This window comes from Camelus dromedarius, chromosome 27, assembly GCF_036321535.1.
Source record: "Camelus dromedarius isolate mCamDro1 chromosome 27, mCamDro1.pat, whole genome shotgun sequence".
NCBI classification, from domain to species: Eukaryota; Metazoa; Chordata; class Mammalia; order Artiodactyla; family Camelidae; genus Camelus; species Camelus dromedarius.
In genome coordinates this window covers 4028453-4055059 of record NC_087462.1, presented here as the reverse complement: position 1 = coordinate 4055059, position 26607 = coordinate 4028453, and the positions used below count along the sequence as shown (strand labels likewise).

The window sequence follows — 26607 nt, the reverse complement described above, 5'->3', positions numbered from 1 at the left end:
TGGGTGAGAGCGTGGGGACAGATTGGTTTGCACAGCGTCCATCTGCTCCTCGTCCCGCGTTCACTCACGCTTGCCCTGTCACTTTCTTGTCATTGAGATAAAATTCACATAAGATGCATTGTTTTAAAGTACCATGCAGCTCTTGGGGATGTTCACACTGCGACATAACCTCTATCACTCTCTAATTCTAGAACTTTTCCTCCCCTCACCCCCACCGAGCAAACCTCATGCCCCTTAGCAGTCCCTCGCCCGGCCCTCAAGCCCTGGCAGCCACTAATCTACTTCCTGTCTCAGCGGAGTGGCCTGTTCTGGACATTTCCGACAATGGAATCATAGAACACTTGGCCTTTTGGGACTGGCTTCTTCCCCTGAGCATAATGGGTTGAAGTTCACGTACGTTGTAGTGAGTGACAAGGCTTCCTTCCCTTTTGTGGCTGAATAATACTCCGTTGTATGACTGGACCACGATTTACTTACCCATTCATCCACTGATGGACATTCGGGTTGTTTCTCCTTTGGGGCTCTTACGAGTAACGCTGCTCTGAACACCTGTGGACAAGTCCTTGTGTGGACATAGATGTTCATTTGTCCCGGGTGTAGACCTGGGAGTGGAGTTGCTGGGTCACACGGTGACTCCACGTTTAGCTCCTGGGGGAATGCCAAGTGCTTTCCACAGCGGCCGCACCGCTTTCCATTCCCACCAGCCGTGTGGGAGGGCTCCAGGTTCTCCACATCCTCACCTCACAACACGTCTTATTTTCCCTTGTTTTTATTGTAGCCAACCTAGTAGGTGTGAAGCGGTCTCTAGTTGTGGTTTTAAATTTCATTTTCCAAATGACTGACCATGTTGGGCATGTCTTCATTTGCGTATTGTCCACTTGTAGACCTCCTCTGGAGAAATGTCTGTTCAAAGGTATCCTCTTTTACCATCTTCTTGCATCCACAGATCCACAAGACCCCTGAATCATAAAGGTTCAGGGGTGCAGGTCAGTGTTACGTGGGGGAGGCAGGGGTCAGGATCCACACAGGACCTGAGCGCTGGTCCCCTCTGCCTCCTGACATGGCTCCCGCTCTAGCCTGTGGGCATGTCATTCCAGAGACTTCCCGACACTCTGCGTCCTCCTGCTCCGGGGGAGAGACATGACAGGGGCGTGGGCTGTCACCCTGAGAGTGTCCTTGAGCCTCTGGCCACTGAGATTTCTAGAATGTAGTTTGTCATCACATGGCCTGCTTGATTACCTGTCCATCTGTTTATCCAGAATCATTTTAGGCTCTCTTAGAGATAAGAATGATTTTGTACATTTTTAAGTGGTTGGGGAAAAAAAACCAAACAGAAGCATAATATATTGGAACCCATGAAATCATATGAAACTCACATTGCAGTGTCCAGGAGTGAAGGTTTATTGGCCCACAGACGTGCTCACCTGTGTCCGTAACGTCTGGGGCAGCTTTCGCCCTACGTTGGAGGGGCTGAGTAGTCTCCACTGAGAATATCTAACCTCAGAGCCTGCAATATTGGCTGTTGGACCCTTAACAGAAAAGGCCAACCAGCAGCCGGTCTGATGCAGCGCAGGTTACGTCTGACTGGCCCTCAGCACAGCATCAGGCGTTTGTGGACCCGACGCCGGTTTGGAGGTGTGATTTGGAGGGGAGGACCCGTGACTTCCCAGCACGTTTAACACTACTTTTCACTTCCTTTAAGGTAAAGGGAACAGTGTTTACTGTATTATCCTCTCCTGTTTGCTATAATTAAAAGAGCCCTGGTCTGGCCACATCTCTCCTGCAGGCTGAATCCCCTTAACCTCCTAACATCTGTGAGACGGTGCGTTTCCCAGGCCCCAGCATTACCTCCACATTCAGCATCTCTCCTGGCATCCTCCCCATCTTTCTGGCCCCAGAGAGCCGGGCTGAGGTTTAGACAACACTCAGGGTTCCCGAGGAAGCTTGGGTTCCTCCCTTCTGGTTGCCGACAGTCGGCCCCAGTGGCTGTCACCCAAGGACTAGTATCTCTCAGCAGATCGCACTGGCTCTGGAATTTGGTGCACCAGTCAGGTCACCCATGAGTAATTTCTGAAATGAATTTCTGCTCGTGTGGGAAACCCAGCATCTGAAACCATTGCCTCAGTATTGGAACCCTCTCGAACAGTGAGATGTAAGAAATTAAAATGTGGAATGGCCAATCAATTAAAAAAACCAGCTTTTAGAGATCAAGAAAGCTGACTATTGCCACATTTCAGCCCATTCACATAGAGCTAAAACCTGCCTTGGGATGACTTCCCCGTAACTTTGAAATCGTTGCTCCTAGCTGAATTTTTGAGAATGGAGACATTGCTGGAATGGCTGCTAGACCCCCAGGAGGAGCTGGAACTGGCTTCTCTGGGGTAGGAACTAAGTGGACTCACCTTGAGCTCTTCGCCGTGGGGCTGGTCACTGTCGGCTAGCAAAGGGCTACCAAAGATGCCAAATCGATGCCAAATCATATCTGTTTCCTCGGTCCTATTCAGTTAGGGTGGATGTGAAAAAAAAAAAAAAAAGAACCACAACATTGTTCTTCTCCCCTTAATTACCTGCTGGTCGAGGTTTCTCTCTTGGAGTTCCTCAAATCTGCGGCATTCCTGGGCTTGGTGGCCTGTGGGTTGGTTAATTACCGCCAAGGTGGTCATTGAAGGAGGGGCTAATTATCAGCACGATCCCTTCCTGGACTGTCTGAATCCCAAAAGATGGAGTGATGGCCGAAAAGTCTAGCCACCTCCAAGCTGTGGCTTCCTGCTAGAGACAGGGCAGGTGACCCTCCCCTCCTGTGACCGCCGTCTGGCCCCGTCTCTGCCTTCTGTGGTGGTGGGAGGGGCAGGCACGGCCAACACTCCTCCCCCTCCAGGGAGTGAATTAATTGTGTCACTTTCTTCTAAAGACTGCTGACCTGCCTGGGTCATCCGAGGCTTGTCTAACTGGACTCCTCGAATCTGTGAAGTTTAAAAAAAAACGTACAGCCCAGTGGTTCTTCTCCTTTCTTCAGCCCGGGCCTCTGTCAGAGTCTGCTGAAAGCTGGGAGTTTCTCCCAGAAGAACAGGCACAGACACTTGAGCCCCGACTGGAATTTCACGTTCAAGTTCAGGTTCACGGATTCCCCGAAGTACAACCCCTGCTGAGTCCTCAGACCCAGTTACAGGACCCTGCTGCCATCGTGCGAACAGGCATACTTCCAAGTATCCTCTAGGTCTTGAAAATAGAAGCGCAAGAATTAGGTCAAAATCGAACACTTGATAGGAAACAGAAAGGCAGGGACCCTCCTGTGTGCGTGTACCTCTGTAGAACGCTGGGAGTCAGCTTCACTCAAATTCCGGATGGAAATAATAGTGAGGAAGTCCCCACTGGACACAGGAATAAGGGGTCTGCACAGATGTGGCCATCGATATTGAAGCAGAAGAGCAGAATTCATCTAATTTACGTCGGCTTCTTTCACAAATTCACCTTTATGGTGCTCTTTCCGGCAAGACTAGACCCTCATGTGTTGTTACTTAACTTTAATTACTTGGTTATAAAAATTGACCCCAACAAGGGTGCCAAGACCATTCAGTGGGGAAAGGACAGGTGCTTCAGCCAGTGATCTTGGGAAAGCGGTTACCCACACGCAAAAGAGTGAAGTGGGATCGTTATCTGCTTTACACCACATACAGAGATTAACTCAAAATGAGTCAAAGACCGAAATGTGAGAGCTAAAACGATAAAACTCGTAGAGGAAAACACGGGAGGAACTCTTCACGATGTGGGATTTGGCAATGATTCCTTGGATTTGACAAGAAAGGCGGAGGCAACAAATGAAAAAAAAAATAGAGAAATTGGACATCATGAAAATTTTAAACTCTTACACTTCAAAGGACATTATCAACAGAGTGAAAATGCTACCCATGGAATGGGAAAAAAATGTTTTCATATACCTCATAAGGGGTTACTACCCAGACTATATAAAGAACTCCTACAACTCAACAATAACAACAAAAAAACCCCGCTTAGCCTGATTAAGAAATGGACAAGCATTTGAACAGACATTTCTCCAAAGAGGATATACAAATGGCTAATAAGCACGTGAAAAAATGCTTAACATCACTCATTGTCAAGAAATAAAAATCAAAACCACAGTGACATACCACTTCACACATTAGGATGGCTACTATTGGAAAAATGAGAAAAAACCCAGAAAATAATAAGCATCGTCAATGATGTGGAGTGGTTGGAACCCTTGCGTGCTCCCGGGGAATATAAAATGGTGCAGCTGCTGTGGAAAACAGTGTGGTGGTTCCTAAAAAAGTTAAACATGGAATTACCATTCAATCCTGCCATTCCTCTTCTAGAATAATACCTAGAGACTTAGACAAACACTGGCACACCCATGTTCACAGCAGCACTATCACAGGAGCCCAAAGATGGAAACAGCCCAAGAGTTCGTTGAAAGACGAATGCATAGACCAAATGTAGTCCATCCACACGGTGGAACATTACTCAGCCTTAAAACGGGAGGAAATGCTGACACCTGCCACGACATGGATGAACCTTGAGGACATGATGCTCAGAGAAATAAGCCAGTGACAAAAGGACAAATACTGTATGATTCCACTTATATGAAGTCCCTAGAGGAGTCAAATGCATAGAGACAGGAAGTAGATGGTGGGGGCCACGAACATTTATTCTCTGGCCCTTTATAGAAAGTTGGCCCACACCTGATTGAAATCAGTGTACTGTACTGATCCCTAACAGTGAGTAACTGTAACCGAATGACAGATTCAACGCCTTGTTCATTTCCTGTCTCCTCTTTTATGTGCTCCTTTTAAAAACTGAGTGTACACTTATAAAGAATTTATTTCTTTGGATAATGGTGTTTATAAGTCAGTAGGGACAATTCACACTGGATTCATAAGCCAGCTGATGCTTGTGGGCTGTGATCAAAGTGTATAATTACCTGCATTTAAATTGTAGAAGCTGTCATTTACTTTCCTGTTAACTAAATAGTTAATTAGTTAACCCTTCATGTACTGGGATGAATGTTACTTAGCTTCTTCATAGAATGGTATTTTTCCTGCCCAGCTTCCATATATAGGTCTTAAGAAGCTCAATTAGGAACTTAAGCATTAATTATCATTAAAACTTTTAAATAGTAAGTGCTGTGGGAGCTTCCTCCATGGTTTCCTGCTTTCACTCTTTCTCCTAACAATCTAAAAAGAGGGCTCTTTTAGGAAGATAAGTCAGATCGTATTGTGCCCCCACCTGGGGCTTCCCTCAGGAATTGGAATAAATCCCAGACTTCTGGAGGTGCCCTTGGGTTCTCTGCTGACCCTGCAGCAGCCCTGCCCTCCTCTGCCACAGGGCCTTTGCACCTGCTGCTCCCTGTGCCGGGAGGGCTCACTCCCACCTCTCCCCGTGTCTGGTCTGCTCTCAGATCAACACCATCCTCCACAGCACCTTCAACTGGCCTGCCGAGAAGTTGGGACCCCCGTCTCCCCCACCATCCCTAGCTCTGTCCCCCTGCCAGGTCTTCCTGAAATAACCTTGTGTCTCTGGCGACTGGTGTCTTGTCTGACTCCCCTGCCCAAGGATGTCAGCGCCCCAGGAGCAGAGCTGTCATCACCTTTGAATCCTCAGAGCCTCAGCCAATGCCTGGCCCTCAGTAAATCAGTCTGTTCCTTTGGCTCACTCCTAGTTTATATTTGCATACCGCTCTGTGAGTTTTCACACACACGTAGATCCTTGCAACCACCCCCCACCAAGGGGGCAGAGAACAACCCCAACGCCCGAGCCTGGTCCCTTGAGCTGGCCATCTGCAGTAAGACCCTTGCCCCACCCTTGTCCCCCTGCCACCCCACGCTGCTCCCTGTCCCTGTAGCCTCGCCTTCATCACAGTGTCACGTACACAGAGACACACAGCACGTGGCTCTTGAGTCTGGCTTCTCTCACTCAGCGGAAAACATCTGAAATCCATCATGCTGGTGTGTGTTTCAGGGATTTGCTCTTGTTACTGCAAGGTCGTGCTCCACCGTGAGAATGTCCCAAGTTGGCTTACCCAGTAAGGCTTCTTTTTGTGTTGGATGCTGAATGAACATTAAAGGCTTCGGTCATAAGAGCGGCAGCGCCCGGCAGACCACCGGGCTGACCAGCGGGCTTCCCCGCGCAGACAGCAGCCTGCGGGCACAGCTGCGTGTTCACACGAGCCCCCGTGCCTCCGAGGGCTTACAGAGGTAGCACCATTCTTTAAATGATATGTAAGTTATACAAAAATCTTGCTCCTATAAAGGACCGTCATCTGCAGAAGTCATTAAGAAATGGAAGTTTCTCCTTCATCCTCCTATCTCCTTCACCTCCTGTGAGATAAGCACTGTTAATAATACAGTGTGTGTCCTTCCAGACCTTTTTAATGAATTTACCTATTTTAGAGCATATATAGTTGCATTTTTTTTACATAGATTCATTCTTCAAGTATTTGAGAGTCTGCTCTGGGCCAGGCACTGTGTGTCTTGGAGATCTGTCTTGGGGAAGGTACCTTGTTCTTTTTTGCCCATATATTTTTTTTACAACTTTATTGAGATATAGTTCACATACTGTAAAGTTGATCCATTTAAAGTGTACAGTTCAGTGGTTTTCAGTATAGCCAGAGACTTGTAGAGCCATCACCACTAACTCCTGAACATTCCATCATGCCAAAGAGAAACCATGTGCCCATTAACAGTCACTCTCCATTCCCCATTTCCCCAGCCCTCAGCAACCACAGATCCACTTTCTGTCTCTCTGGATTGGCCTGTTCTGGATGTTTCACATAGAACTACACACTGTATGTCCTTTTGTGTCTGCTTCTGTCACTGAGCATTGTGTTCTCAAGGTCCATCCATGTTGTAGCGAGTGTCAGAGCTTCTTTTCATGGCTGAGTAATGTTCCACTGTATGGATGGACCACATTTTGCTTAATCAGCTTACAGACATTTGAGTTGCTTCTACTTTGAGGCTCTTAAGAATCATGCTGTTATGCACTCGGTGAACAGTGTGTGTCCACATACCTTTCCAACGTGTGTTTCTGTAGGGTAAATTCTGAGAGTGGAGGAAAAGAGATGCTGCTTTCAACTAGCTCTTCATCCTCAGGCTGTGTGGGTTTAAACACATCCTAGGTCTCAAGGGATGCTCAGGGGTCATTTTCTGCAAAGGCAGACCCTGCTCTAGGACAAGAATCCCCGTGCCCACCCCCAGCACCAGTGCTGCACGGCTCCACCTCTGCATGGGGACACGTGGGGACACCGCAGGCACCGTCACCTGCTGGAGACTAGGCCACTGGTTTAGAGGCAGACCCTGGAAACTTGTGGCAAAAGAGCCAAAGCAAAAAGGATCTCCTGATGAGGAATTAAACTCACCAGGTAGTCTTGTGGAAGGACGGGATTTCTGAGCAGGGAAAGGGGGCTGAGGATGAAACGACGCTTTTATAACAGCAGCGCGGCCGTGTTCACTTGGAAGGAGCAATGCTGGGAGAGAATCAAGTGTGAAGTATTTGGCCAGAATGACGAACCCCACAAACATTCCCTGGAATGGCTACAGCACACAGCACGGGGCGCTCCCCGGAGAGTTTCTCTCCCTTGTTTTGAAATCACAAAGAAGAAAGCACACAGAGGCTTTTAGGGCTTCAGGTATTGAAACAGGCAAAACCCAGCAGTGGATCTTGGTCGCGTTCGAATGGAGCGACTTACCACGACGCTAATACTTACTGAGCACCTACTACGTGCGGGGCCGGCAAGTAAGCCCCGTGCTTTGTAGGCTTCATTTTATTTAACACAATGACTCACCAGCCAGACAGGATTTATTTCCTCCATTTATGGATACAGAAGCGGAAACTCAGAAAGGTTTAAGGCACTCGCTGAAGGTCACCCAGCCAGCAAATGGAGGGACCAGGATTCCAATCCAGGTGCCTGCTCTCAGCCATTGTGTTACATACATTCCTGGGACATCGTCACTTGGCTTGTGCTGCATGTCTGGGGGAAGGCACACAGGTCCAGGATGCTTTCCCTCTCCTCCACTGAGATGAGACTCCCCCGCTGCACATCTGTCCCCTGTGGTCCCAGCAGCCCACGTCCCTTGGCCAAGGTCGGCCACTTGGGGCGCGGCTGCCCCTCATCCATCTTCTGTCTTCCTGCATGTCGACCTTGCCCTGGGCACTGCCCAGAGCCCTTGCTGTCTGGGCAGGCCTGTCGAGAGGTTGCCAGGAAGTCCTTGAGTGGTTGTCCACGGTCATTCCTGTGTAAGGGTGAGATGCACACCTCATGTGTGCTAGAGAGCGAGGGATCTGGCCGCTTTCTGCCGGCGTCCTGCGTCCTCACGGGTGCTCTCCTAATCAGTGCGGGCTGAGCAGCATCCTGGGGAGATGCTTAGATCCCCAAAGAGGAGCATGCAGCCCAAATTATTGAGCTCAGCCACCCACATTCAATCTCATCTTCAGCGTGACACTTGCGCCAGAAAAAAGGAGGATCTGACTTAAAGAGAAATGCAAACGTGTCTTCATTATTCCAGCCCGTGGTAAGCTTTCGAGGGCATTCCCCGCCCCCCCCACCCCCCCACCCCCGGTTCGATCTTACTTTTTCCTTATTCAAGTAGTTTCAAATTCCGTTTGGATGGAAATCTGTCAAATATTTATCTTTTTGAAAATTATGCCCAAGTAGTGGTACATGCTTGTCAACTGTCACGGTGGTCAAGCCACCGGGACTTCTCAAAGCAAGGGGGACTGGAAGCAGGATTGAAACGTGGGAGGGTTCGAGAGGTGGCTCTTTGTCCAAGTTGATGGTCGTTCGTTCTGGACGAGACAGGAGAGGGAGGGGAATAGGAAGCCATGTTTCAGGATACCTGTCTGTTTCTCCACCTTTCAAGCAGAGCTAGAAAATTTTATTCCATTTTTTTCTCTCCAGACTATCTTTTTCTCTGCTTTGGGAGCTGACTTAATACAGGGTGGGAATGAAGAGGCCAAAAACAGAACCAGACGAAGCTGGGCATTTGTCCGGGTCCCATGAGCTGCTTGCTGGCTTCCCGGTCCGGGTCCTGCCCAAGCTCACGCCCGCCTGTAGAAAGTGTTTGCTGAGAGGAGTGAAGACTCATCTCAAGTCTTTTTCTGTTTGTTTGTTTTGGGGTGGAGGGAAGTAATTAGGTTTATTTATTTTAATGGAGGTACTGGGGACTGAACCCAGGACCTCGTGCATGCTAAGCACACGCTCCACCACTGAGCTAGACCCTCCCCCACATCTCAAGTCATGATGTAACAGGAAAGTCAGTTAAAACATTCTCAAGGTCTGATGGTGTCTTTTTCAATTTCAAAAGTAACACTCCCCTCCTCCTGCCGTGCTTTTGATGAGAAAGCCTTTCTAAAATGGAATCGATTTTAGTGTCTCTTCTTGGACTGAATTAGGCTTAATTTGGCTAAAAAACCTAAAACACCTCCAAGATTTCTCTCTTTGGGCTTAATTAGAATAAAGGGTCTAACCACGGCAACAACGAAAACCCCGGTCTTCTCCATTTTGTCAGGGCACTCTGAGGTTTGGCTTGGGGGTTGAAACTTCCCTGTGGCCAGAAAGAGAGTGTCCTTTTCTTCCGGGAGGACTGGACAAGGGGTTTGAGGTGAGGAGAAGGCTGATGGCAGATGCAATCACTATTTCTTTTTTTTTTTTTTTTTTTTTTTTTACATTTTTTCGAGGGGGAGTTAATTAGGTTTATTTATTTATTCACTTATTTTTGGAGGAGGTACTGGGGATTGAACCCAGGACCTCATGCAGGCTAAACATGCACTTTACCACTTGAGCTATACCCTCCCCCTTGCGATCACTATTTCTAATTTGCCTTCCTTTGCTTCATTTTCATTTCTTCAGATCCCTGGGTGGTGCCAAAGGGATCTCAGACTAGATTTTCAGTCCCGAGCCAGTTGAGAGATATCTGTCGCCCAGAGACAGGTGACCACTTGCAAGCCGTGAAGGTCCTTCCCTTCCTAAGGCAGGCGAGGACTCTGCAAGCTGGCCCAGGGCCGTGCGACGCCCAGAGCGGGCGACCTCTGATCTCAAAACTCTCACAGAGAGATTCTTGGCCTCAATCGTTTAGCTTACGTTAGATTTCTTGGTAATCTCACATAGTTCAGGCATGACCTAGTAAGAAATACGCCTTTATTTTTCATGAAGGACGGGGCTTCTATTAGACAGCGGAGGGGGAGCCATGGGGTTGGGGAGCAAGTGTTGGTCTGTCTGGCCCGTTCAAGCTGCTGTATCAGAACAGCACAGACTGAGCGGCTTATAAACAACAGAAATGTGTTGCTCACAGTTCCGGAAGCTGAAAGTCTGAGATCAAGTGTGCCGGGATGATTGGCGAGGACCCTCTCTGGGTCACAGACATCTCGCTGTGTCCTCACGTGGAAGGGGTGAGCTAGCTCTCTGGGGTCCCTTTTATAAGGAAGGGCACTAATCCCGTTCAAGAGGGCTCCACCCCCATGACCTGTGCACCTTCCTAAGCCCCCACCTCCTACCATGGTCAATGGGAGCCCTGAAGCCTGGGGCCCAGGGAGGCTGTCTGTGGGCTCATTCTTGGCTCACCCTTCCAAGTTCAGGGTCTGTTGGAGTTTCTGCTGTGAGTCTGTAGCCCTGAGTGAGTTGTCATGCGTGATGCCCAAGTCCCACCCCAGAGTAGACTTGGGAGGCCCTGGAATCGTAACAAAGGGAACCCATGACTGAGGAATGGGTTTGGGGGCCAAGAACTCCCCAAAGGGACTTTCAGGTTTGGGGTGACCCATCTGTGACTCAGTGACACCTGCATCTTGGCAGACACTCTGCCTTCTGTCCGGGACTGGTGGACAGACGCCCATGCACCTGGCTCTGGCCAGCCCTTCCTCTCTCTTGCAGGGCTTCCCGTCCTGCCCCACCTGTGCCAGGATGCTCCACCAGGAATTCTCCCCTCCTGTGTCACTTCCCTCCCATTGGGTCCTGCCCATCACGATACACACCTGCTGTCCCGTCTTCCACTTTCAGAAACCCTCTCTCAACTGGCCTCCCCTTCCAGCTGCCACTCTGTTCCTCTCCTTCTCTTTCCAGCAGAGATTCCTCAAAAGACTTAACTGTTCCTGGTTCTCCAGGTCTATGACCCTTGGTCTTTCTTGAACCCACTCCAATCTCTATGACTTTTGCTCATACCGTTCTTCTGGAACTGCTCTGTCATGGTCATGGTGACCTCTCTGTCTGAACTTAGAGGTCATTTCCCAGCCCCCGATCACCTGGTGTTCAGGACACCACTCGCTGGTACTTCCTTGGCCTCCTCTTTTCAGGCTCCTTTGCTGGATCCCCTCTTCTTTAGGATCTCTGAATGATGGCCCTGGGCCTCTGCTCTCCCTTGACGAGCTCGGCCAGACTCATAGCTTTAAATAGGTCATCTATACACTGCTGGCTCCAGCCCACATCCTCTATACACTGCTGGCTCCAACCCACATCCTCTATACAAGGATGACTCTGGCCCATGTCATCTATACACTGATGGCTCCAGCTTATTCCTTGCCCCTCAGACTTTCACTTACATATCCACCTGCTCTCTCAGCATCCCAACTTGGATGTCTGAGCCTCTCACACCTCACACCTTTAAAACTCAACTCTGAGGTGCTCCCCAGGCCTGCTTCTCCTGCAGTTTTCATGATCTCATCCTTTTAATTACAAAAAATCTTTGAGACGCTCTTGACTCCTTTCCCTCACACTCCACATCCAACCTTTAGCCGGCCCTGCTGACTCCACACCCAGTATTTATCCAGAATCTGACTGCTTTGCACCCCTTCCCTGCTGTCACTGAGGCCATGTCACCATCTCTCACCTGGATTATCACAGTAGCCTCTTAACTGCTCTCCCTACTTCCCCCCATCTCCTTCTTCACCTGTTCTCAACCCAGCAGCCAGCGGGACCTGGTTAAAACACAAGTCAAAGCAGGTCACTCTTGGGCTGAAATCCTCTGGTCACTTCTGTTTCACTCTGAGCAAAAGCCAAGCCCGTGTGATGGTCTGCATGAACCTCTTCTCCTCCTGGTCTCCTGGTTCTCTCCACTCTAGTCACCAGCCAGATCTGGTCCCACCACTGGGCCTTTGCACTGGCTGTTCCCGCCACAGGAATGCTTTCCCCCTCGTTATCTGAATGGCTCTGCCCCACCCTTTCCTCACCTCTTTAGTGAGTCTTCTCAGGAAGACATGTGACAACCCTTTAGAAATTGCTGCCCTCCCCACCCCACCCCAGCAGCCCCCATCTCTGCATCTGACACCATCTGACATAGGATATATTTTTCTTATTTCTTTTGTTTACTGTCTCTATCCCCTCCCTCCATTATCTACTGGGACACAAGCTTCACAAAGGAAGGCAATTTGGTTTGCTTTGATTCCCAGGCAATACCTGGCCCATGCTAGGCATTCAAGAAGTAGTTTTTGATTGAAATCAATGACTAAAGCAACTAGGACCTCTGCGTCAGTCCTCTTCCCGGAGATGGGGTTTGGGGTCCTCAGGCTGCGTGTCAGAGCCTCCCTTCGCATGGCGGGGGTCGGGGGGGGAGGTCCAGGCAGACTCAGCAGCGTCCCCTGGCGACTCCCATGATGTTGGCCGCTCGCGGTCTCCCCTCGGATTAGAGACCAGCTTGGTGACTGCTCTACGCTACCGCTGAGCCATGGGTTAACGGCCCAAGAGTCTGGCCTCAAATTCCTGGTCTCTCCGGAGCCCAGGTTCAGCTCCTAACAGCGTGGACTCCACCTTCCCTTCTTCTCAGAGACTCGCGTTGATCTTGTCCAGTTTATGCTAGGAGCCCCTTCTGGATGAGATCTTAAGAAAACAAAGTTAGTGTGCAGCTCTGACAACTCGTACCCGGGGCCAGACCTCAGGCAAGAGCTCAAAGGTGCGCTCCTGCCAGGGCACGTCTTCAGCGTCCTGCGCCTCCGTCATCGAGAACGCGGGCCCTTGCGGCTAGAGCCATGTACTTGCCGTTCAGTCAACATGTTTTAAGGTTTTCTGGCCACACTCCCCTCAAAACCAGACCATGTCTTAGAACTCAACGCCCTGCCTTGTAAGAGTGCTGCCTGCTCCCGTTCCCCGTCCCGGAGCCTCGGGGGCCGGCGCGCCGCCTGCACGGCTCCGCAGAGCCCAGCTCACGCAGGGTTTGAGCTCAGCTGGTTTTCTTTTCTCTGTGGGTCAAGACTGGCCAACCCTCGGGACCTCCCTGCCACCTCTTTCTGGGGCTGCGTGTCCCTCCCTGTGCTTCCTGCCATCTGGGGGCCCTGATGTGGCCTGGCTTCCTCTCCCAGAGTCCCCTCCCTGCGCGGGGCGGGGAGAGCCGGCACCGGGACCGCAAGCTGTAAGTTTCCTCCGGCCCAGCCCCAGGAGGCGTTTCTAATGCTGAGTCCTCGGTTCCGTTTGCACCTATTTCGTATGCACTTGACATTCTCAAAAGGCTTTTTAGTTGGGTATCTACTCCTCTGTTCTTACGTGTTTTTCAAATAGCTGACTCCCCAGGCTGTTTCACTTTTTCTGGTCACTGCCCGGAAGACCCGTGTGCAGCTATGAGCTACCCTACGTTGTTGGCTTGATGATAAATAAATTCTTTCTTCTTGGAGAAAAAGGCACTTTCTCCTCCCAGCACTAGGAAGGATCGCAGAAGTCCCTCCAGTGATGCTTTCCGTGGAGACAGTTGGTCCTTTCTTGGATTTTGTTATTTCAGAACAAATATGGTAAACTGTTTTCCCCGTGGTTACTATAGAGAGGAGATTATTTGCCTTTCTCTTCGGGCTTCTGAAAATAATAGATTACATATTTGGGAGGGTTTTTTTTAGATCTGGTTAATGTGAGATAGAGGGGATTGCTCCGGGGATGACATTGTTTGGTTTGGGAAGTATTCTCACCGTTGCCCGGCAACAGGCTCTTGGAGACGGGAGTGGACTACGTTGTCCCTGGCAACCGTTGTTACTCAGCAAACAATGAGGGCTGGCAAACAGCGCCAGGACCGCAGACTCCAGGTTCTAATTGAACATCTGCATATGTTTTCCTCTGGTGAAATTACGTTTTGAGTTTGATTTGCCACGACAGGTAGACCTGGGTCCACCTGGGGTCTACTTAGAAGAAAGTGTGTTGTCGTGTTGACATTTCATCCTGTATAAACCAAGAGGAGCTGTGGGGGAGGGAAAAAAATACTTTGAGCTATTTGAATATGTCTTAGACTGCTCTCAACTAGAGACTTATTTCAGTCTTCTGTTGAATGTCTTTTTTGATCTCATTCCTTGTGTTTATAAATCAATACCTGTCCAGTCTACCTTCCTTATGTCAGTGAGAAGCTGCAACTTCCCGGGCGAGTTTCAGCATGATGTTTTTATTCCTGTTGTACAAGAATATCAGAAGAGCCAGGTGTTGAACCCTGACAGCTCACACGTAAAGACGCTCGCGTGCAAGTTTGGCTGGTGATAGAAACTGAAGCCTGAACCTTCTGGTTCTTCAATATTCCTCTTAGGAAGTCGGGTACTCAGGTGACCCTCAGGGGAACGTATACATCATGCTTATTAGGGGAAGCGGGTATGTTCCCACTAAATCCTCACCGTGGTGAGGGGCACTTTGCAGCCATGGGGTGGATTTTGATCAGAACAGTCCCCCCCACCCCCCACGTCCTCCTCACCAGCCAGAGATAGCGATTGTTTACCGGCATTTGTTGCTTAGGTAAACACTGCCCCTGAACTTCATTCAAAGCCGGTGACACATTTCTTTCCCTCTTCCCTGCGCCACCCACCCCCCGCCCCCGCCCCCCAAGCAGGTCTATAAATTGAGCCGTGTTAGTCAGGGCAGGTTTTTGGTGGGGACTTGATCCTGCCTCATTCAACCTGAGTGCAGGCTGGCTGACGAAGGCCCCAGCAACTGCAAAAGTGCGCCTGTACCGGAGCACGGCAGCCCGTGGTTGGGTGGTCAGTCAACAGCTCTCGCAGGAAGACTTGCTTAGTTGGATGGATTTTTGTTTCTTTTTGAAGGACAGCCCACTCTGTGGCTGGGTACCCCGAGCACACACGCACTGCACTTTAGTGCCAGTGTTCCCAGCTAATGCCTTGGGACAATTTAAAGTATCTGAACAAGTTTCCCAAGATTCTTTTGCAGCCAAAACTCATAATGGGATGTCATTTGTGTTTTAGAACAAATAAAAGCAGGCTGTAAAGCAAACAAAAAACAAGCTTGTTAGCTACCATCCCTATTAGATGCAATAACTAAGGTGCAATTACATTGAGTGTTGCTGGAATCAAAACGAGTAAGTTCTGACTTAACACGAGGACTCCCCCAAAGATGAACTGGCACACATGATTCTTCCTGCAGCCCGTGGCTGTGGGAGACTTGTAGATCATTCCATTCTGAGGAAGGCGAATCCTTCCAAAAGAAACGCGACTCTGCATTCCAGAAAACGGTTTCCTACCTGGTCCCAGTTTCGGTAAGTCAGTTTTCAGGAGTTGTAGCCTGATTTTAAAACTTTCTTTTAAATTGATCATTTAAAAAAATGATCCGTCGTTGGAAGACCTGTGCTAGGAGGTTTGTGGGGCCGGGGTGGGCGTGATTGGGTTATTTATTTATGTATTTTAATGGAGGTACTGGGGATTGAACCCAGGACCTCATGCGTGCTAAGCATGCGCTCCACCACTGAGCTCTACCCTCCCCTGCTCTAGGGCCCCTCCAGTGCTGTGATTTCAAGTGGCAGGTCTCCATTTATAGATAGGCTGTTTGTCTGCTTTTTAAATTCCGGGGTAAAGTGAGGACGAGAGGGACGGGGTAGTAAAGTGGAAGGTACCGTGTGTGTGTGTGTGTGTGTGTGTGTGTGTGGTGGGAGGATGAAGAAAGCCTGCCTCTCCACTGCCCGAATCCATCACAGAGGCACTGCCCATCCCCCGTGGTTATTGGCTGTGTCTGGGGAGGGCGAGGGGGACAGGAAGTGGCCTGTCACCAGGCAGCACTGTCTCCTGCTGGGTTGTCACCTGGCTCAGACCCAGAAGATGCTGTTGAGGAAGAAGCTCCCGGCCTGTCACCTGTCACCCCTCCCGGCTCCTCCTCCCTGCTGTGTGGGGCGCTCCGAAGGCTCAGGTGGTGGGGAGGAGGGGGCAAGTTAAATCAGCGTATTCCCCACCTACCGTGGTACAGGACATTGCTGAAGCCACCCCCGAGAACCTGGGCCAGGGGCCGGCGCCGGCTCAGGAAAGGTGGACAGTGCAGGCAGTGGCCCCAGCAGCAGGGCCCTCGTTCCCCCGCTCACTTCCAGATATGTCCGGGGGATCATATGCTAGGGGCTCGGAGGGGACCACAGGGATGACTAAGACCCAGACTGTGTTTCCTAGAGGAAGACTGCCTGGTCCAGAGGCCAAACTTGTGCACAGCTGTGTGGTTGAAGGTATGTCCCAAGACCATGAGCACAGAGAAGGGTTTTTGGTTGATTTGAAAGTGCCATGCTTAGCGAGGCTGTGGCCTTAGACCAGTGGTTCCCCCTGGGGACGGTCCTGCCCCAGGAGACAGTGGGCCATGTCTGGGGACACCTTTGGTCGTCACAGCTGGGGGTGCACCTGATATCCAGTGGGTGGGGCCAGGGAAGCTGCTCCACACCCCCACAGTTCCCGAGACGGCCCCCCATAGAGAATGACCCTCCTGGAAAGCCTCTGGTGCTGAGAGGAAGACACCCTGGCTTAGAGCAGCGCTTCTCAAACTTTAATGTGCATACAAGCCTCCTGGGAATTGTGTTAAAATGCAGTTATAATTTATGAGCAGTTCCAGAAAATGGGAAGCAGTGCCTCTCATCCCTGGCTGACTTTGCCCCCGACCCTGGGTGATGTCTCAGCCATTTATAGTGGTCAGACTGGGAGGTGCTGCTGGCATCTAGTGGGCGTGGCCAGGGAGGCTGCTCCGCACCCTCCAGTGGCCGGGACGCCCCACATCCAATAGCGACCCTGCCCAGTGGCCACGGCGCCAAGCCAGGGAAGCCCTGCACCAGGTGATGAGATGCCATGATGGCGGGGTTTAGCTGCCACTCCCTGTGGTTCTTGGTCCACTTTGCAGCTGCAGCTACTGGTGGTTTCCTTCTGTTCTAGCTGCTGCGGGGTCGGGGTGCAGGGGGCCTGGAGGGACTGGCGCTCTCCAGCCCGTCCTCGGCCCAGCTTTACAGGGTCCGTCAGTCCCAACCTGGCAGATGCCACCTCAGTGCTCTTGGGGACACCAGTCCAGCCTCCACGCCGTGCCCGCCTTGCCACCACGGGTCTGGACCCCTGGAGCCACACTGGCTGCCCTCATCCTGCAAAGACCTCGCCCTGCAGGGTGGAGGCAGTACAGGGCAGGGGACTCACTCAGGCCGCTAACCCCCCGGCACACTGAGTTCCATCTGGGTTGGCCTGGAGGAGCCGAGGGGTCTGGAGGCCATCCCATGTAAACACTCCGTCAGGAATCGGGGCAGCCTGGCTGTCTCCCTAGAGCCACAGCGGAAGTGTGCGGGAGCAGGGGCAGGACGGGTGGGCGCAGACGGCGCCGCGTGCCCGCATGGAGAGGAAACGCTGGAAGAGGGCAGGGAGTGACACAGATGGAGACCAGGGAACGCAGGTGGCCCCCTCCAGGGGTGGGAGTAAACCCTGGCTTCAAACATGCGCAGTCGGTCAGGGGGCTGTAAATTCTGAAACACCGCCCAGCTCGACACTCGGGCAACCGCTTCTGGAAAGAGACGGTGGGAGCAGAGATGTCAGGGTCGCCTTCTACAAGTCCCTTCCAGTCACTGAGCAGGCGTGAAGCCCCAGCTAGGGGAGCCCAGTGAGCCGGCCCGGGGTGGATTCACCCGGACCGTGGCCATGATTCAGAGCTCCGGTAACATGAGCTAAATTCTACCGACTTTTAAAGCAAAACTCTGAGCTCAAGTTCTTATTTTGGATGCTCTTTGGCGTGGGGGCTGGGGAACAATTTACATGGGAAGGAAACAGGGGCTCTGCCTGATACAGACAGCGGGGGACTCGGGTCTTTACAGACTCGTGCCTCCTGTTAAAGGAAGGAGACCCTGTTCAGATCCAACCCCACCACTTCGTGCTGTGTGGCCTTTGGCTCATCGCTTGACCTCTCTGAGCCTCAGCCTTTGGTTTCTTACTTGAAGGCTGATCATGGAGCAGCTGCCTGAGAACTGACCACCTGGGGAAGTCCCTGTACTCGAGTCTGGTGCCCTCCTAAGACTCTGGACCTGTGCAGAAACTAAAGCCCAGGGCCCCTGTGGAGCCACGGGCCCTGGGACACGCACCTGCACCCTGCATGGAGCCCGCGGAGGCTGTCTCTGAGGAGGGCCGCCACGCGTCTCGGCTTTGGCATCTCTGTCACAGCCACTCGGCTCTGCGGCTGCAGCAGGAAAGGGGCTGGAGGGTGCCAGGAAGAGAGGGGTGGGCACTTGGGGTCGGGATCTGGGCTGGAGGAGGAGGAGGACGTTGTGTCAGGAAGTGGGGTGATGGGGATACAATATCTGAGCCGAGTCCCAGGATGAGCAAGTTATCTGTAGAGAAAAACCTGGATTTTGAGATTTTTTTTCCCCCTATGTGCATGGGTGCAAATATGTAAACATAGATCCCCTTCCTTTTTACTGTAAGTGTCATTTATATTTTCCTGCTGGAATTATGGGGCTGGTCAGCATTTAGTTGAATAGAAACTCACTTGGAGTAAGGAACTGGCAACAGTGCCTTATGAGTGGTTTGGGCCATTTTCCTTTTCTTGTTTTGGAGAATGAGGAAGGTAGTTGGGTTTATTTATTGATTTACTTTAATGGAGGTCCTGGGGATGGAACCCAGGGCCTCGTGCATGCTAAGCGCACCCTCCGCCTCTGAGCCCTACCCTTCCCTCGGGCCATTTTTTTCTCACATTAGCCTGTAGTGGGTGTGCACACACGTATGTCTTTTGTGTAAGTGTGTTTGTGTGTATGTGTGCCCCCATGTGTCTCAGTGTGTGCATGTGTGTTTGTGTGTCCACGGGTGTGTGGCTGTGTGTGTGTGCGCGTGATTGTACATGTGTGTGGTGTGAGTGCATGTGTGTCCGTGTGTACATGAGGAAGTGGACAACACACTCCTGGTGCCTACTCTCCCAGGACAAATAAGGGGCTGATGTGATGAACTTCAGAGCACACACCCCCACCCCCACCCAGGGGAGAATTTCCACTTCCCAGAACCCAAGTCTTGTGGCGGTGAAGTGACTACTAATAAGCGCTGGGAGCAGGTCGCTGGCCAGGAGCACATTTGTGGGGCGAAAGTGTCAGTGCAGGCTGGGTGGTTTCTTAATTCACATTTTCCCCTGAAGCTGTTACATCGTCAGTGGCAACTGAAATCAGACATCTGAGACAAGCTAACTATCCCTTAGTTTGGATAATTTTTACATGAGTAGTCAAATCATGTCTCTTTAAGAGGAAACCAAGAGGGTGAAAAGACCACCATCCTTGGAGCTGAGTGGCCTCTCCCACCCCTGGGGCTGCTGAGCACTGCTGCCTCCCGCCCCCTGCTTCGTGCTTAGAGCCGTCCTACGGCCAGTTTCCAGGACTTGGGCCTGATCCTCCTTCTGCTGGAGAAAGAGGGAAAGTTTGGCTCCTGAGAAGAAAACAGGAACAGAAGCCCAGTTCTTACCAAAAGAAAAAGGAATTTGAATTCTGCAGATACTTCATTCCAGGGCGACTCGGAGCCAGCTCTGATCCTTCAAAGGCCACTGCTGCAAAAGAGAAAAACCGAAAAGTGACTGAGGAATGTCAGGGCAACTAAAAGCTTTAGGCAAAGAAGGAACAATTGGTCCCCCTGGATGAGAGTTGAAATTGTGACGCCTGGGCATAGAGGGCAGACTTTAAAGGGCCCAATCGTTTCCCCTCTGATTCCGCACTCCTCGTCCAGCAGAATCGCAGCGATTTCCTGCCCAGATCACCGCGGTGGTCCTTTTTCCCTGTTCTCTGTGAGTTTAATCTGTCTGTGAGTTTATTCCCACGCACCCTTTGTCCCAGGCACTGCGTGTTCGCTGAGAACAGTGCTTTTCAGTCGGGGTGACCCTGCCCCCCACCTCAGGGACACTGGGCACTGTCTGGAGACTGGGATGGGGTCCTCCTGGCATCTGGTGGGTGGGGGCTGGGGGGGGTCCCGTCAGCACCCACAGTGCTCGGGCCAGCCTGAGCGTCCGCGGTGCCCAGCCTGGGAACCTGCAGCCGTGCCTTTTTAGGGTGGAGAGCGATGCGTGGCAATGATCCAGGTGAAAGGATGTGGTTTCTACCATCGTGGGAAGTTGAAGAGTCCACTCTTCGGCAGGGAGGAGATGGACACTTCGTTCTCCAAGCGTACCAGTCGCCCCCAGGGGCCTGGCACTCAGCAGGGGCCACACGCCAGCAGGGACTGTCAGTTGAGACAGAATCTAACCCCCACGTGGCTTGCTCCCTTGATCTGGCCTCAGACTGACAGGGGACCCAAGAGAAGCAAAGGGACCTGATTCTTCTGGTCCCCCTAATAACCCTGGGAATGTCAACACAGGCATTGGGGCAGACCCCGGGGTTTGCAACAACCTGTGCTCTCGAGAACCTTCTGGACTTGTTGCTTCTTGTTCATAGGGGGGAAGTGAATTGCCTTCTTGGGGGCAAATGAACCCTGGTGCCATCCAGATGCCACCAGGTACCGGCAGAGCACGCACTGATGTCTGGAGGAGGCCGTGTGTCCCTCCCCCAAGTAAAAGTAAAAGGCCTACGTCTGCCCAGAGTGGAAGTCAATTGGCCAGTCAGAACGAAAGGGATGAAAACCCCCTCGGCTTGCTCTTCCCTAATTACCAGGACATGACAAGCTGCTTCCTAAATCCCAGCCCGACCCATGTGAGGCAGGTGACCCCCGACTCGGCCTCGCCTCTGGAGGAGCAGGAATGGAAGGGAGATTGCTTCAGGTCCTTGTGAGTCAGCCCGGGCCAGGAACCCGGCCCAGAACTTGCCCTCCGCTTTTTCTGCATTTCCTTTCCTGTCATTACTGGTTACTAGGCAACTGGAGTATTTTCCTGTAAACAGAAGCCTCTTCCCTTTGCGCTCGGGCAGATTCATTCATCGAGGCTGTCATCCAGGGCCGCTGACCTAGGGTCTCTCCTCTGCCCCTCACAGACACTTAGGAACCCTCGCCCATGCTCTTGGGGGCGGGTGTGACTCGGTGGTGGCATCGCCAGAAGGTCACATGTGCCTCCTAAACGCTGTGCCGGCCAAGTGGGGGAAGTTGTGCCAACGTGGCTGCTCCTCCCTGCTTTATTTCTTAAGTCTGCCCTTATCTGGGACCAGATGGCAAATGAACTGTGCTCAGCTTGTAAACAGCACACTGGGCGTGTCTCTGAGCCACAAAGAGCTTTGGGCCAACCTGGTCAGGCTGGGTCCCGGAACCCTATCCAGAGCAGCCAGAGATGCAGGGACTCAGAGAAAGAAAGCTCAGATCCCTGCCTGGGGAAGAAAAACAGGAGAAGGGACAAAGGAATGTGATAGGACCAGTGGGGAGGACAGCAAGGAATGATTCCCAGTCCCATCACCAAGTTCAAGTGCGGAGCAGAAGCACAGCCGTCCAAGGTGATTGTGAGCACTGAGGAGCCTGTCCCAGCTGAGCCGAGAGAAGGAGAAGCAGAGGACTTCAGGCTGTGGGGGACTGACTGGTGCCCTGGCCCCAGGTCCTGCTACCCCCGGGGGAGGATCACCCTGAACCAGTCTCACAAGTCCCAGAAGGAAGGACTCCCAAAACTGCTGGTCGCCTGGCCTCCAAGAGCTGCCAGCTTGGCAGAGCAGGCCCTGCTGAGAAGGACAGCGTGCTTGCACATTCTTTGTGGCTGCAAGCTAATAGCCAGATGGGTTTTGGGGTTTAATTTTTTATTATGGAAATTTCAGACATCAACAAAATCCACACGCCAGAGACTGAACCCCCAGTAGTCACCTCCACCCTCTATGGTTATTTGCATCCTGGCTCCCTTTACCTACACCCACTCCCCATCCTCCACTTGTTAGTAAAGGATTCTCTCAGTTAAGATTTACGGACAGTGTATGTGCAGATGTCAGCTGTCCAGTTCTGACAGATGGATAGTCCATGTAATGCACACGCTATCACATAGAGAATGTGTCCATCCACCTTTCAGTTCCCACCTGTCCCTTCCCCGTCAGTCCCCACGCCCACTCTCTTCTGATTTTTTTAACCTTAAATTAATTAGCTGTGCCCGTTCTGTATTATGTATGTCCTCTTTCGGACTCATTGTCGTTCACTCAGTGCAATGATGTTGAGGTTCAGCCATGAGTTATGTTTCTCAGTAGTTCACACTCTTCTATCAGTGAGTAGTATTCCCCCATCAGCTTTTTAGCTGTGTGTGTGTGTGTTTAGTGTTTGCTTGAGGGAATACCCTGCACATGTTTAACTTACCACAATCTGGAATTTCTCATTCATTCCTCTGATGATAGACGTTTTGGTTCTTTCTACTTTTTGGCTATAAAACTGCTACAAACATGCTTTCCAAATTTTTGGAAGCCATGTTTCCATTTCTCTTGGATAAACATGTAGGAAAGGAATTCTGGGTTGAAGGGTAGGTTTAATGGTCTGGAAGACTGCCAAACCTTCTTCCAGTGGTGGTGTGTCTTTTTACATCCCCACCAGTGTAAGAATTACCGTTTCTCTGTGTGCTCTCAACACTGGTTGTTGTCAGATATTATTTTAGCCATTCTAGTGAGTCTTTAGTGGCATCTCATTGTGGTTTAATTTGCATTTCCCTAGTGACTAACAATGTTGAGCACAATTTCATGTACTTTTGGGGCCTCTGTATATCTTTTTGAAGTGCCTATTCAAGTCTTTTGCCCATAAAGTTGTCTTCCTATTATTGAGTTGTAGGAACTTTCTATATATTATGGATAAAAGTCCTTTGTCAGATACATGTTTTGCAGATATTTTCTCCCAGACTACAGCTTACCAATTTTTGTTCTTAATGAAATCTTTTAATAAGCAGAAGTTTTAACTTTTGATGAAATCTAATTTATCATGTTTTTTTATGTTACGTTTATTACTTTCTGCACCCCTTCTAAGAAACCTTTGCCTGTTTTCTCTCAGTAGTTTTATAGCTTTAGCTTTTATGTGTAAGTCTGTGATCTAACTTACAAATCATTTTTATACATGGTGTGAGGTAGGGATTGAGGTTAATTTGTTCTTTTCTTCCCATATAGATAAATCATTTGTTTAAGTGACTTTCCTTTCTCTGTTGAATTGTCTTGGCACCTTTGTCAGAAATCATTGAGGAGAAAGAGAGCTGGGGCTTCACTAGGAAAAGAAAATCATTGACAACACAAGTATCAGTTATATTGGTTATATATTGCTGGATTTAATTTATTAATTTCTTCTTATGATTTTGCATATGTGTTCATAAGGGATGTTGGTCTAAATACTTTTCTTGTGATATCTTTATCAAGTATTAGTGTCAGCATTTTGCTGACCTCATGAAATGAGATGTGAAGTATCCCTTGCTCTATTTTCTGGTGGAATTTGTGTGTTAATTCCTTCTTCAGTGTTTGATAGCATTCACCAGTGAAACTGTGCCTCGAGTTTTCTTTGTAGGAAGGTTTTCAATAATGTATTCAATTTCCTTGTTAGATGTAGACATTCATGGTTTCCATTTCACCTGGTGTCAGTTTTAGTGTGTTGTATTTTTCAAAAAAGAGTTCATTAGATCTAAATTGTTTAATGTATTGGCTAGAGTTGTTCATAATAGTTCCTTATTATCATTTTGATTTCTGTAAGATTTGTAGTGGTATATCTCATTTCATTCCTGAAATCGGCTATTTGTGTTTTTTTTCTTTTCTCTTTCATTCTTGTCAGTTTTTTTTTTTTTTTTAATGGAGGGGGTTGTCAATCTTTTCTGTTTTTTTCTAGGATTTTTTTAAGAGCAGTTTTAGATTCAAGCAAAATTGAAAGGAAGGTACAGAAATTTCCCATATACCCTCTGCCTTTGCACATGCGTAGCCTCCTCCAATATCAACATCCCCCACCAGAAGGTACATTTGTTACACTGATAAACCTACATAACAGATCATCATCACCCAGAGTCCAGTTTTTACATTAGGGTTCATTCTTGCTGCTGTACTTTCTATGGGTTTGGACAAATGTAGAGTATCATGCAGGGTATTTTCACTGCCCTAAAAATCCTCTGTGCTCCTATCCATTCCTCCTTCTCCCTGACTCCTGGCAACCAAAGATCTTTTTACTGTCTCCGTAGTTGTTCCTTTTCCAGAATGCCATACAGCTGAAGTCATACAGTATGAGCACATTTACTTTCACTTAGTACAGTTGACCCTTGAACAACACAGGTTTGAAGCACACGAGTCCGCTTACCTGTGGATTTTTTTTCAATAAATACATACTACGGTACTGCGTGGTCTGTGGTTTGTTGAATCCAAAGATGCAGCGCTGTGGATACAGAGGGCCAACTGTGAAGTTATACTCCGATTTTTGACTGCATGTGGAGTGGCCTTAACCCCGAGTTGTTCAATGGCCAAATGTAATATGTATTTGCTGTTTCCTCCATGTCTCTTCATGGCTTGGTAGCTCATTTCCTTTTGGAAGAAATTTCAATTTTGAAGAAATTTTGGTTTTGTTCATTTTCTCCATCATTTGGAGAGGTTTAATTTTTTTTCATTAATTTTTACTTTATTGTTTCCTTCATTTTACTTAGTTTAAGTTTAATTTGCTTGTCTTTTTAGAGCATCCTAAAGTTGAACACTTAATGATTAATTTTGAGCCTTTTTTAAAAATAGAAGTTTATAAAGCTAAACATTTCCCTCTAAGCACTGCTTTAGATGCATCTCACAAATTTTGATATGTGATGTTTTCATTATCATTTAGTTTAAAATATTTTCTAATTTCTCCTTATTCTTTGATCTGTGGGCTATTTTGGAAGTGTATTTTAAATTTTCTAAATATTTTGGCATTTTTCTAGATATTCTACTGAGCTCTAATTTATTCCATTATGGTCAAAGCACATACCTGCTCTATATAATTTTGTTATTTTGAAATGTATGAAGACTGACTTTAGGCTCAAATATGACCCATCGTGGTGAATATAGTCCATGTACATTTGAAAAGAATGTGCAGGTTTTGGTGGTTGTGTTCTAGAAATAGTAGTTAGATCAATGTGATTGATAGTGTCAGATATTCTGGATCTTTACTGACATTTTTGTTTAATTTCTATCAAAATTACTGAGAGAAGGGTATTTAAAATCTCTAACTATAATTATATATTTATTGATTTCTTCCTTTAGTTCTGTTTTGAAGCTGTATTATTACTAGGTGCATCTATAATGATTATGTCATCCTGATAAATTGGTCATTTTATCATGGTGAAATGTCCCTCATTATCTCAAGGTATCTTCAAGGTGATGTTCCTGCCTTGAAGTCTATTCTTCTGATCCTTATACCCACTCCAGCTTTCTTAAGATTGGTGTCTGCGTGGTATGTCTTTTTCCACCCTATTACTTTCCACCTATGCGTGCCTTTATATTTAAAGAGGCTTTCTTTTAGGCAGCATATAATGGACTCTCGTCTTTTATCCAGACTGACTATTTCTGCCTTTTCATTCAAATGTTTACTCTATTTAAATTTATTGTAATTATTAATATGTCTGGATTTAGAAAAGCCATGTTGCCTTTTGTTCCATCTGTTTTTTCTTCTTCATTTCTTGCCTTCTTCAGGGATAATCAGTTATGTTTGGTATTCCATTTTATTCCTCTATTAGCTCCTAAGCTGTATCTTTTTATATTTTTGAAGAGGTTACCATAGGGATTACAATATGCATCTCTATCACAAACTGGATGGAGGTAATATTTTCCTATATCATGTAAAATACCTCACATGAGCCATTTACCCGCCCATTCCTTTGTGCTGCCACTCTTACACAGATTACATCTACATGTGTTACAAATCCCATAAGAGACTTACAAATTTTTTAAATAGATACAGATATTTTAAGGAAATTAAGAGAAGGAAAGAAAACAGTAGAGTCTTTTGTAATTGCCCACATATTTATCACTTCAAGTGGTTTTTATCTCTTCTTGTAGCTCCACGTTTACCATCTGGTGTTACTTCCCTTCATCCTGAAGAACTACTTTTTGCTTTTCTTATAGTGTAGGCAGCAAAATTTCTCAAGGTTTGTTTAGCATAAAATGTCTTTCTTTCACCTTTTAACAATAGCTTTACTGGATACAGAATTCTGGGTTGACAGTTTTTTTTTTCGCCAACACGTTAAAGATGTCATTCCATTGTCTTCTAGTCACCATTGTTACTGATGAGAAGTTGGCTGTCATCCAAGCTGTTGTTTCCTTGAATATAATGTGAATTTTTCTCTAGTTGCTTTAAAGATTTTATTTTTATTTATTTTTTTATTTTAACAGTTTCACTATGATACATTTAAGTTGATTTTCTTTGTATTTATCTTTCTTGGGGTTTGTTAGAGCTTCTGGGACCTGTAAGTTGATGTCTTTCACCAAATTTAAGAGATGTTTGGCCATTCTTCAAATATGTCTTTTTTCCTCTCCCATTCTCTTCTTTTTTTCTCGGACTGGCAGTATG

At 48.6% G+C, this 26607-nt stretch overlaps 1 protein-coding gene across 5 annotated transcripts in view; it reads left to right on the top strand.

Moving 5' to 3' along the window:
* The window catches only part of RFX2 (regulatory factor X2), an 86416-nt gene that overhangs the window by 15120 nt on the left and 44689 nt on the right, over positions 1-26607 (top strand). Inside the window, exon 1 of one of the 5 annotated variants that reach the window (XM_064479801.1) lies at positions 19938-19963. The exons of the other annotated variants lie outside the window; for them this stretch is intronic. The gene's annotated coding sequence lies outside the window, so the exon portion shown is untranslated. Of the gene's footprint in view, positions 1-19937; positions 19964-26607 lie in introns of those variants that run through there. 5 annotated transcript variants of the gene reach the window in all.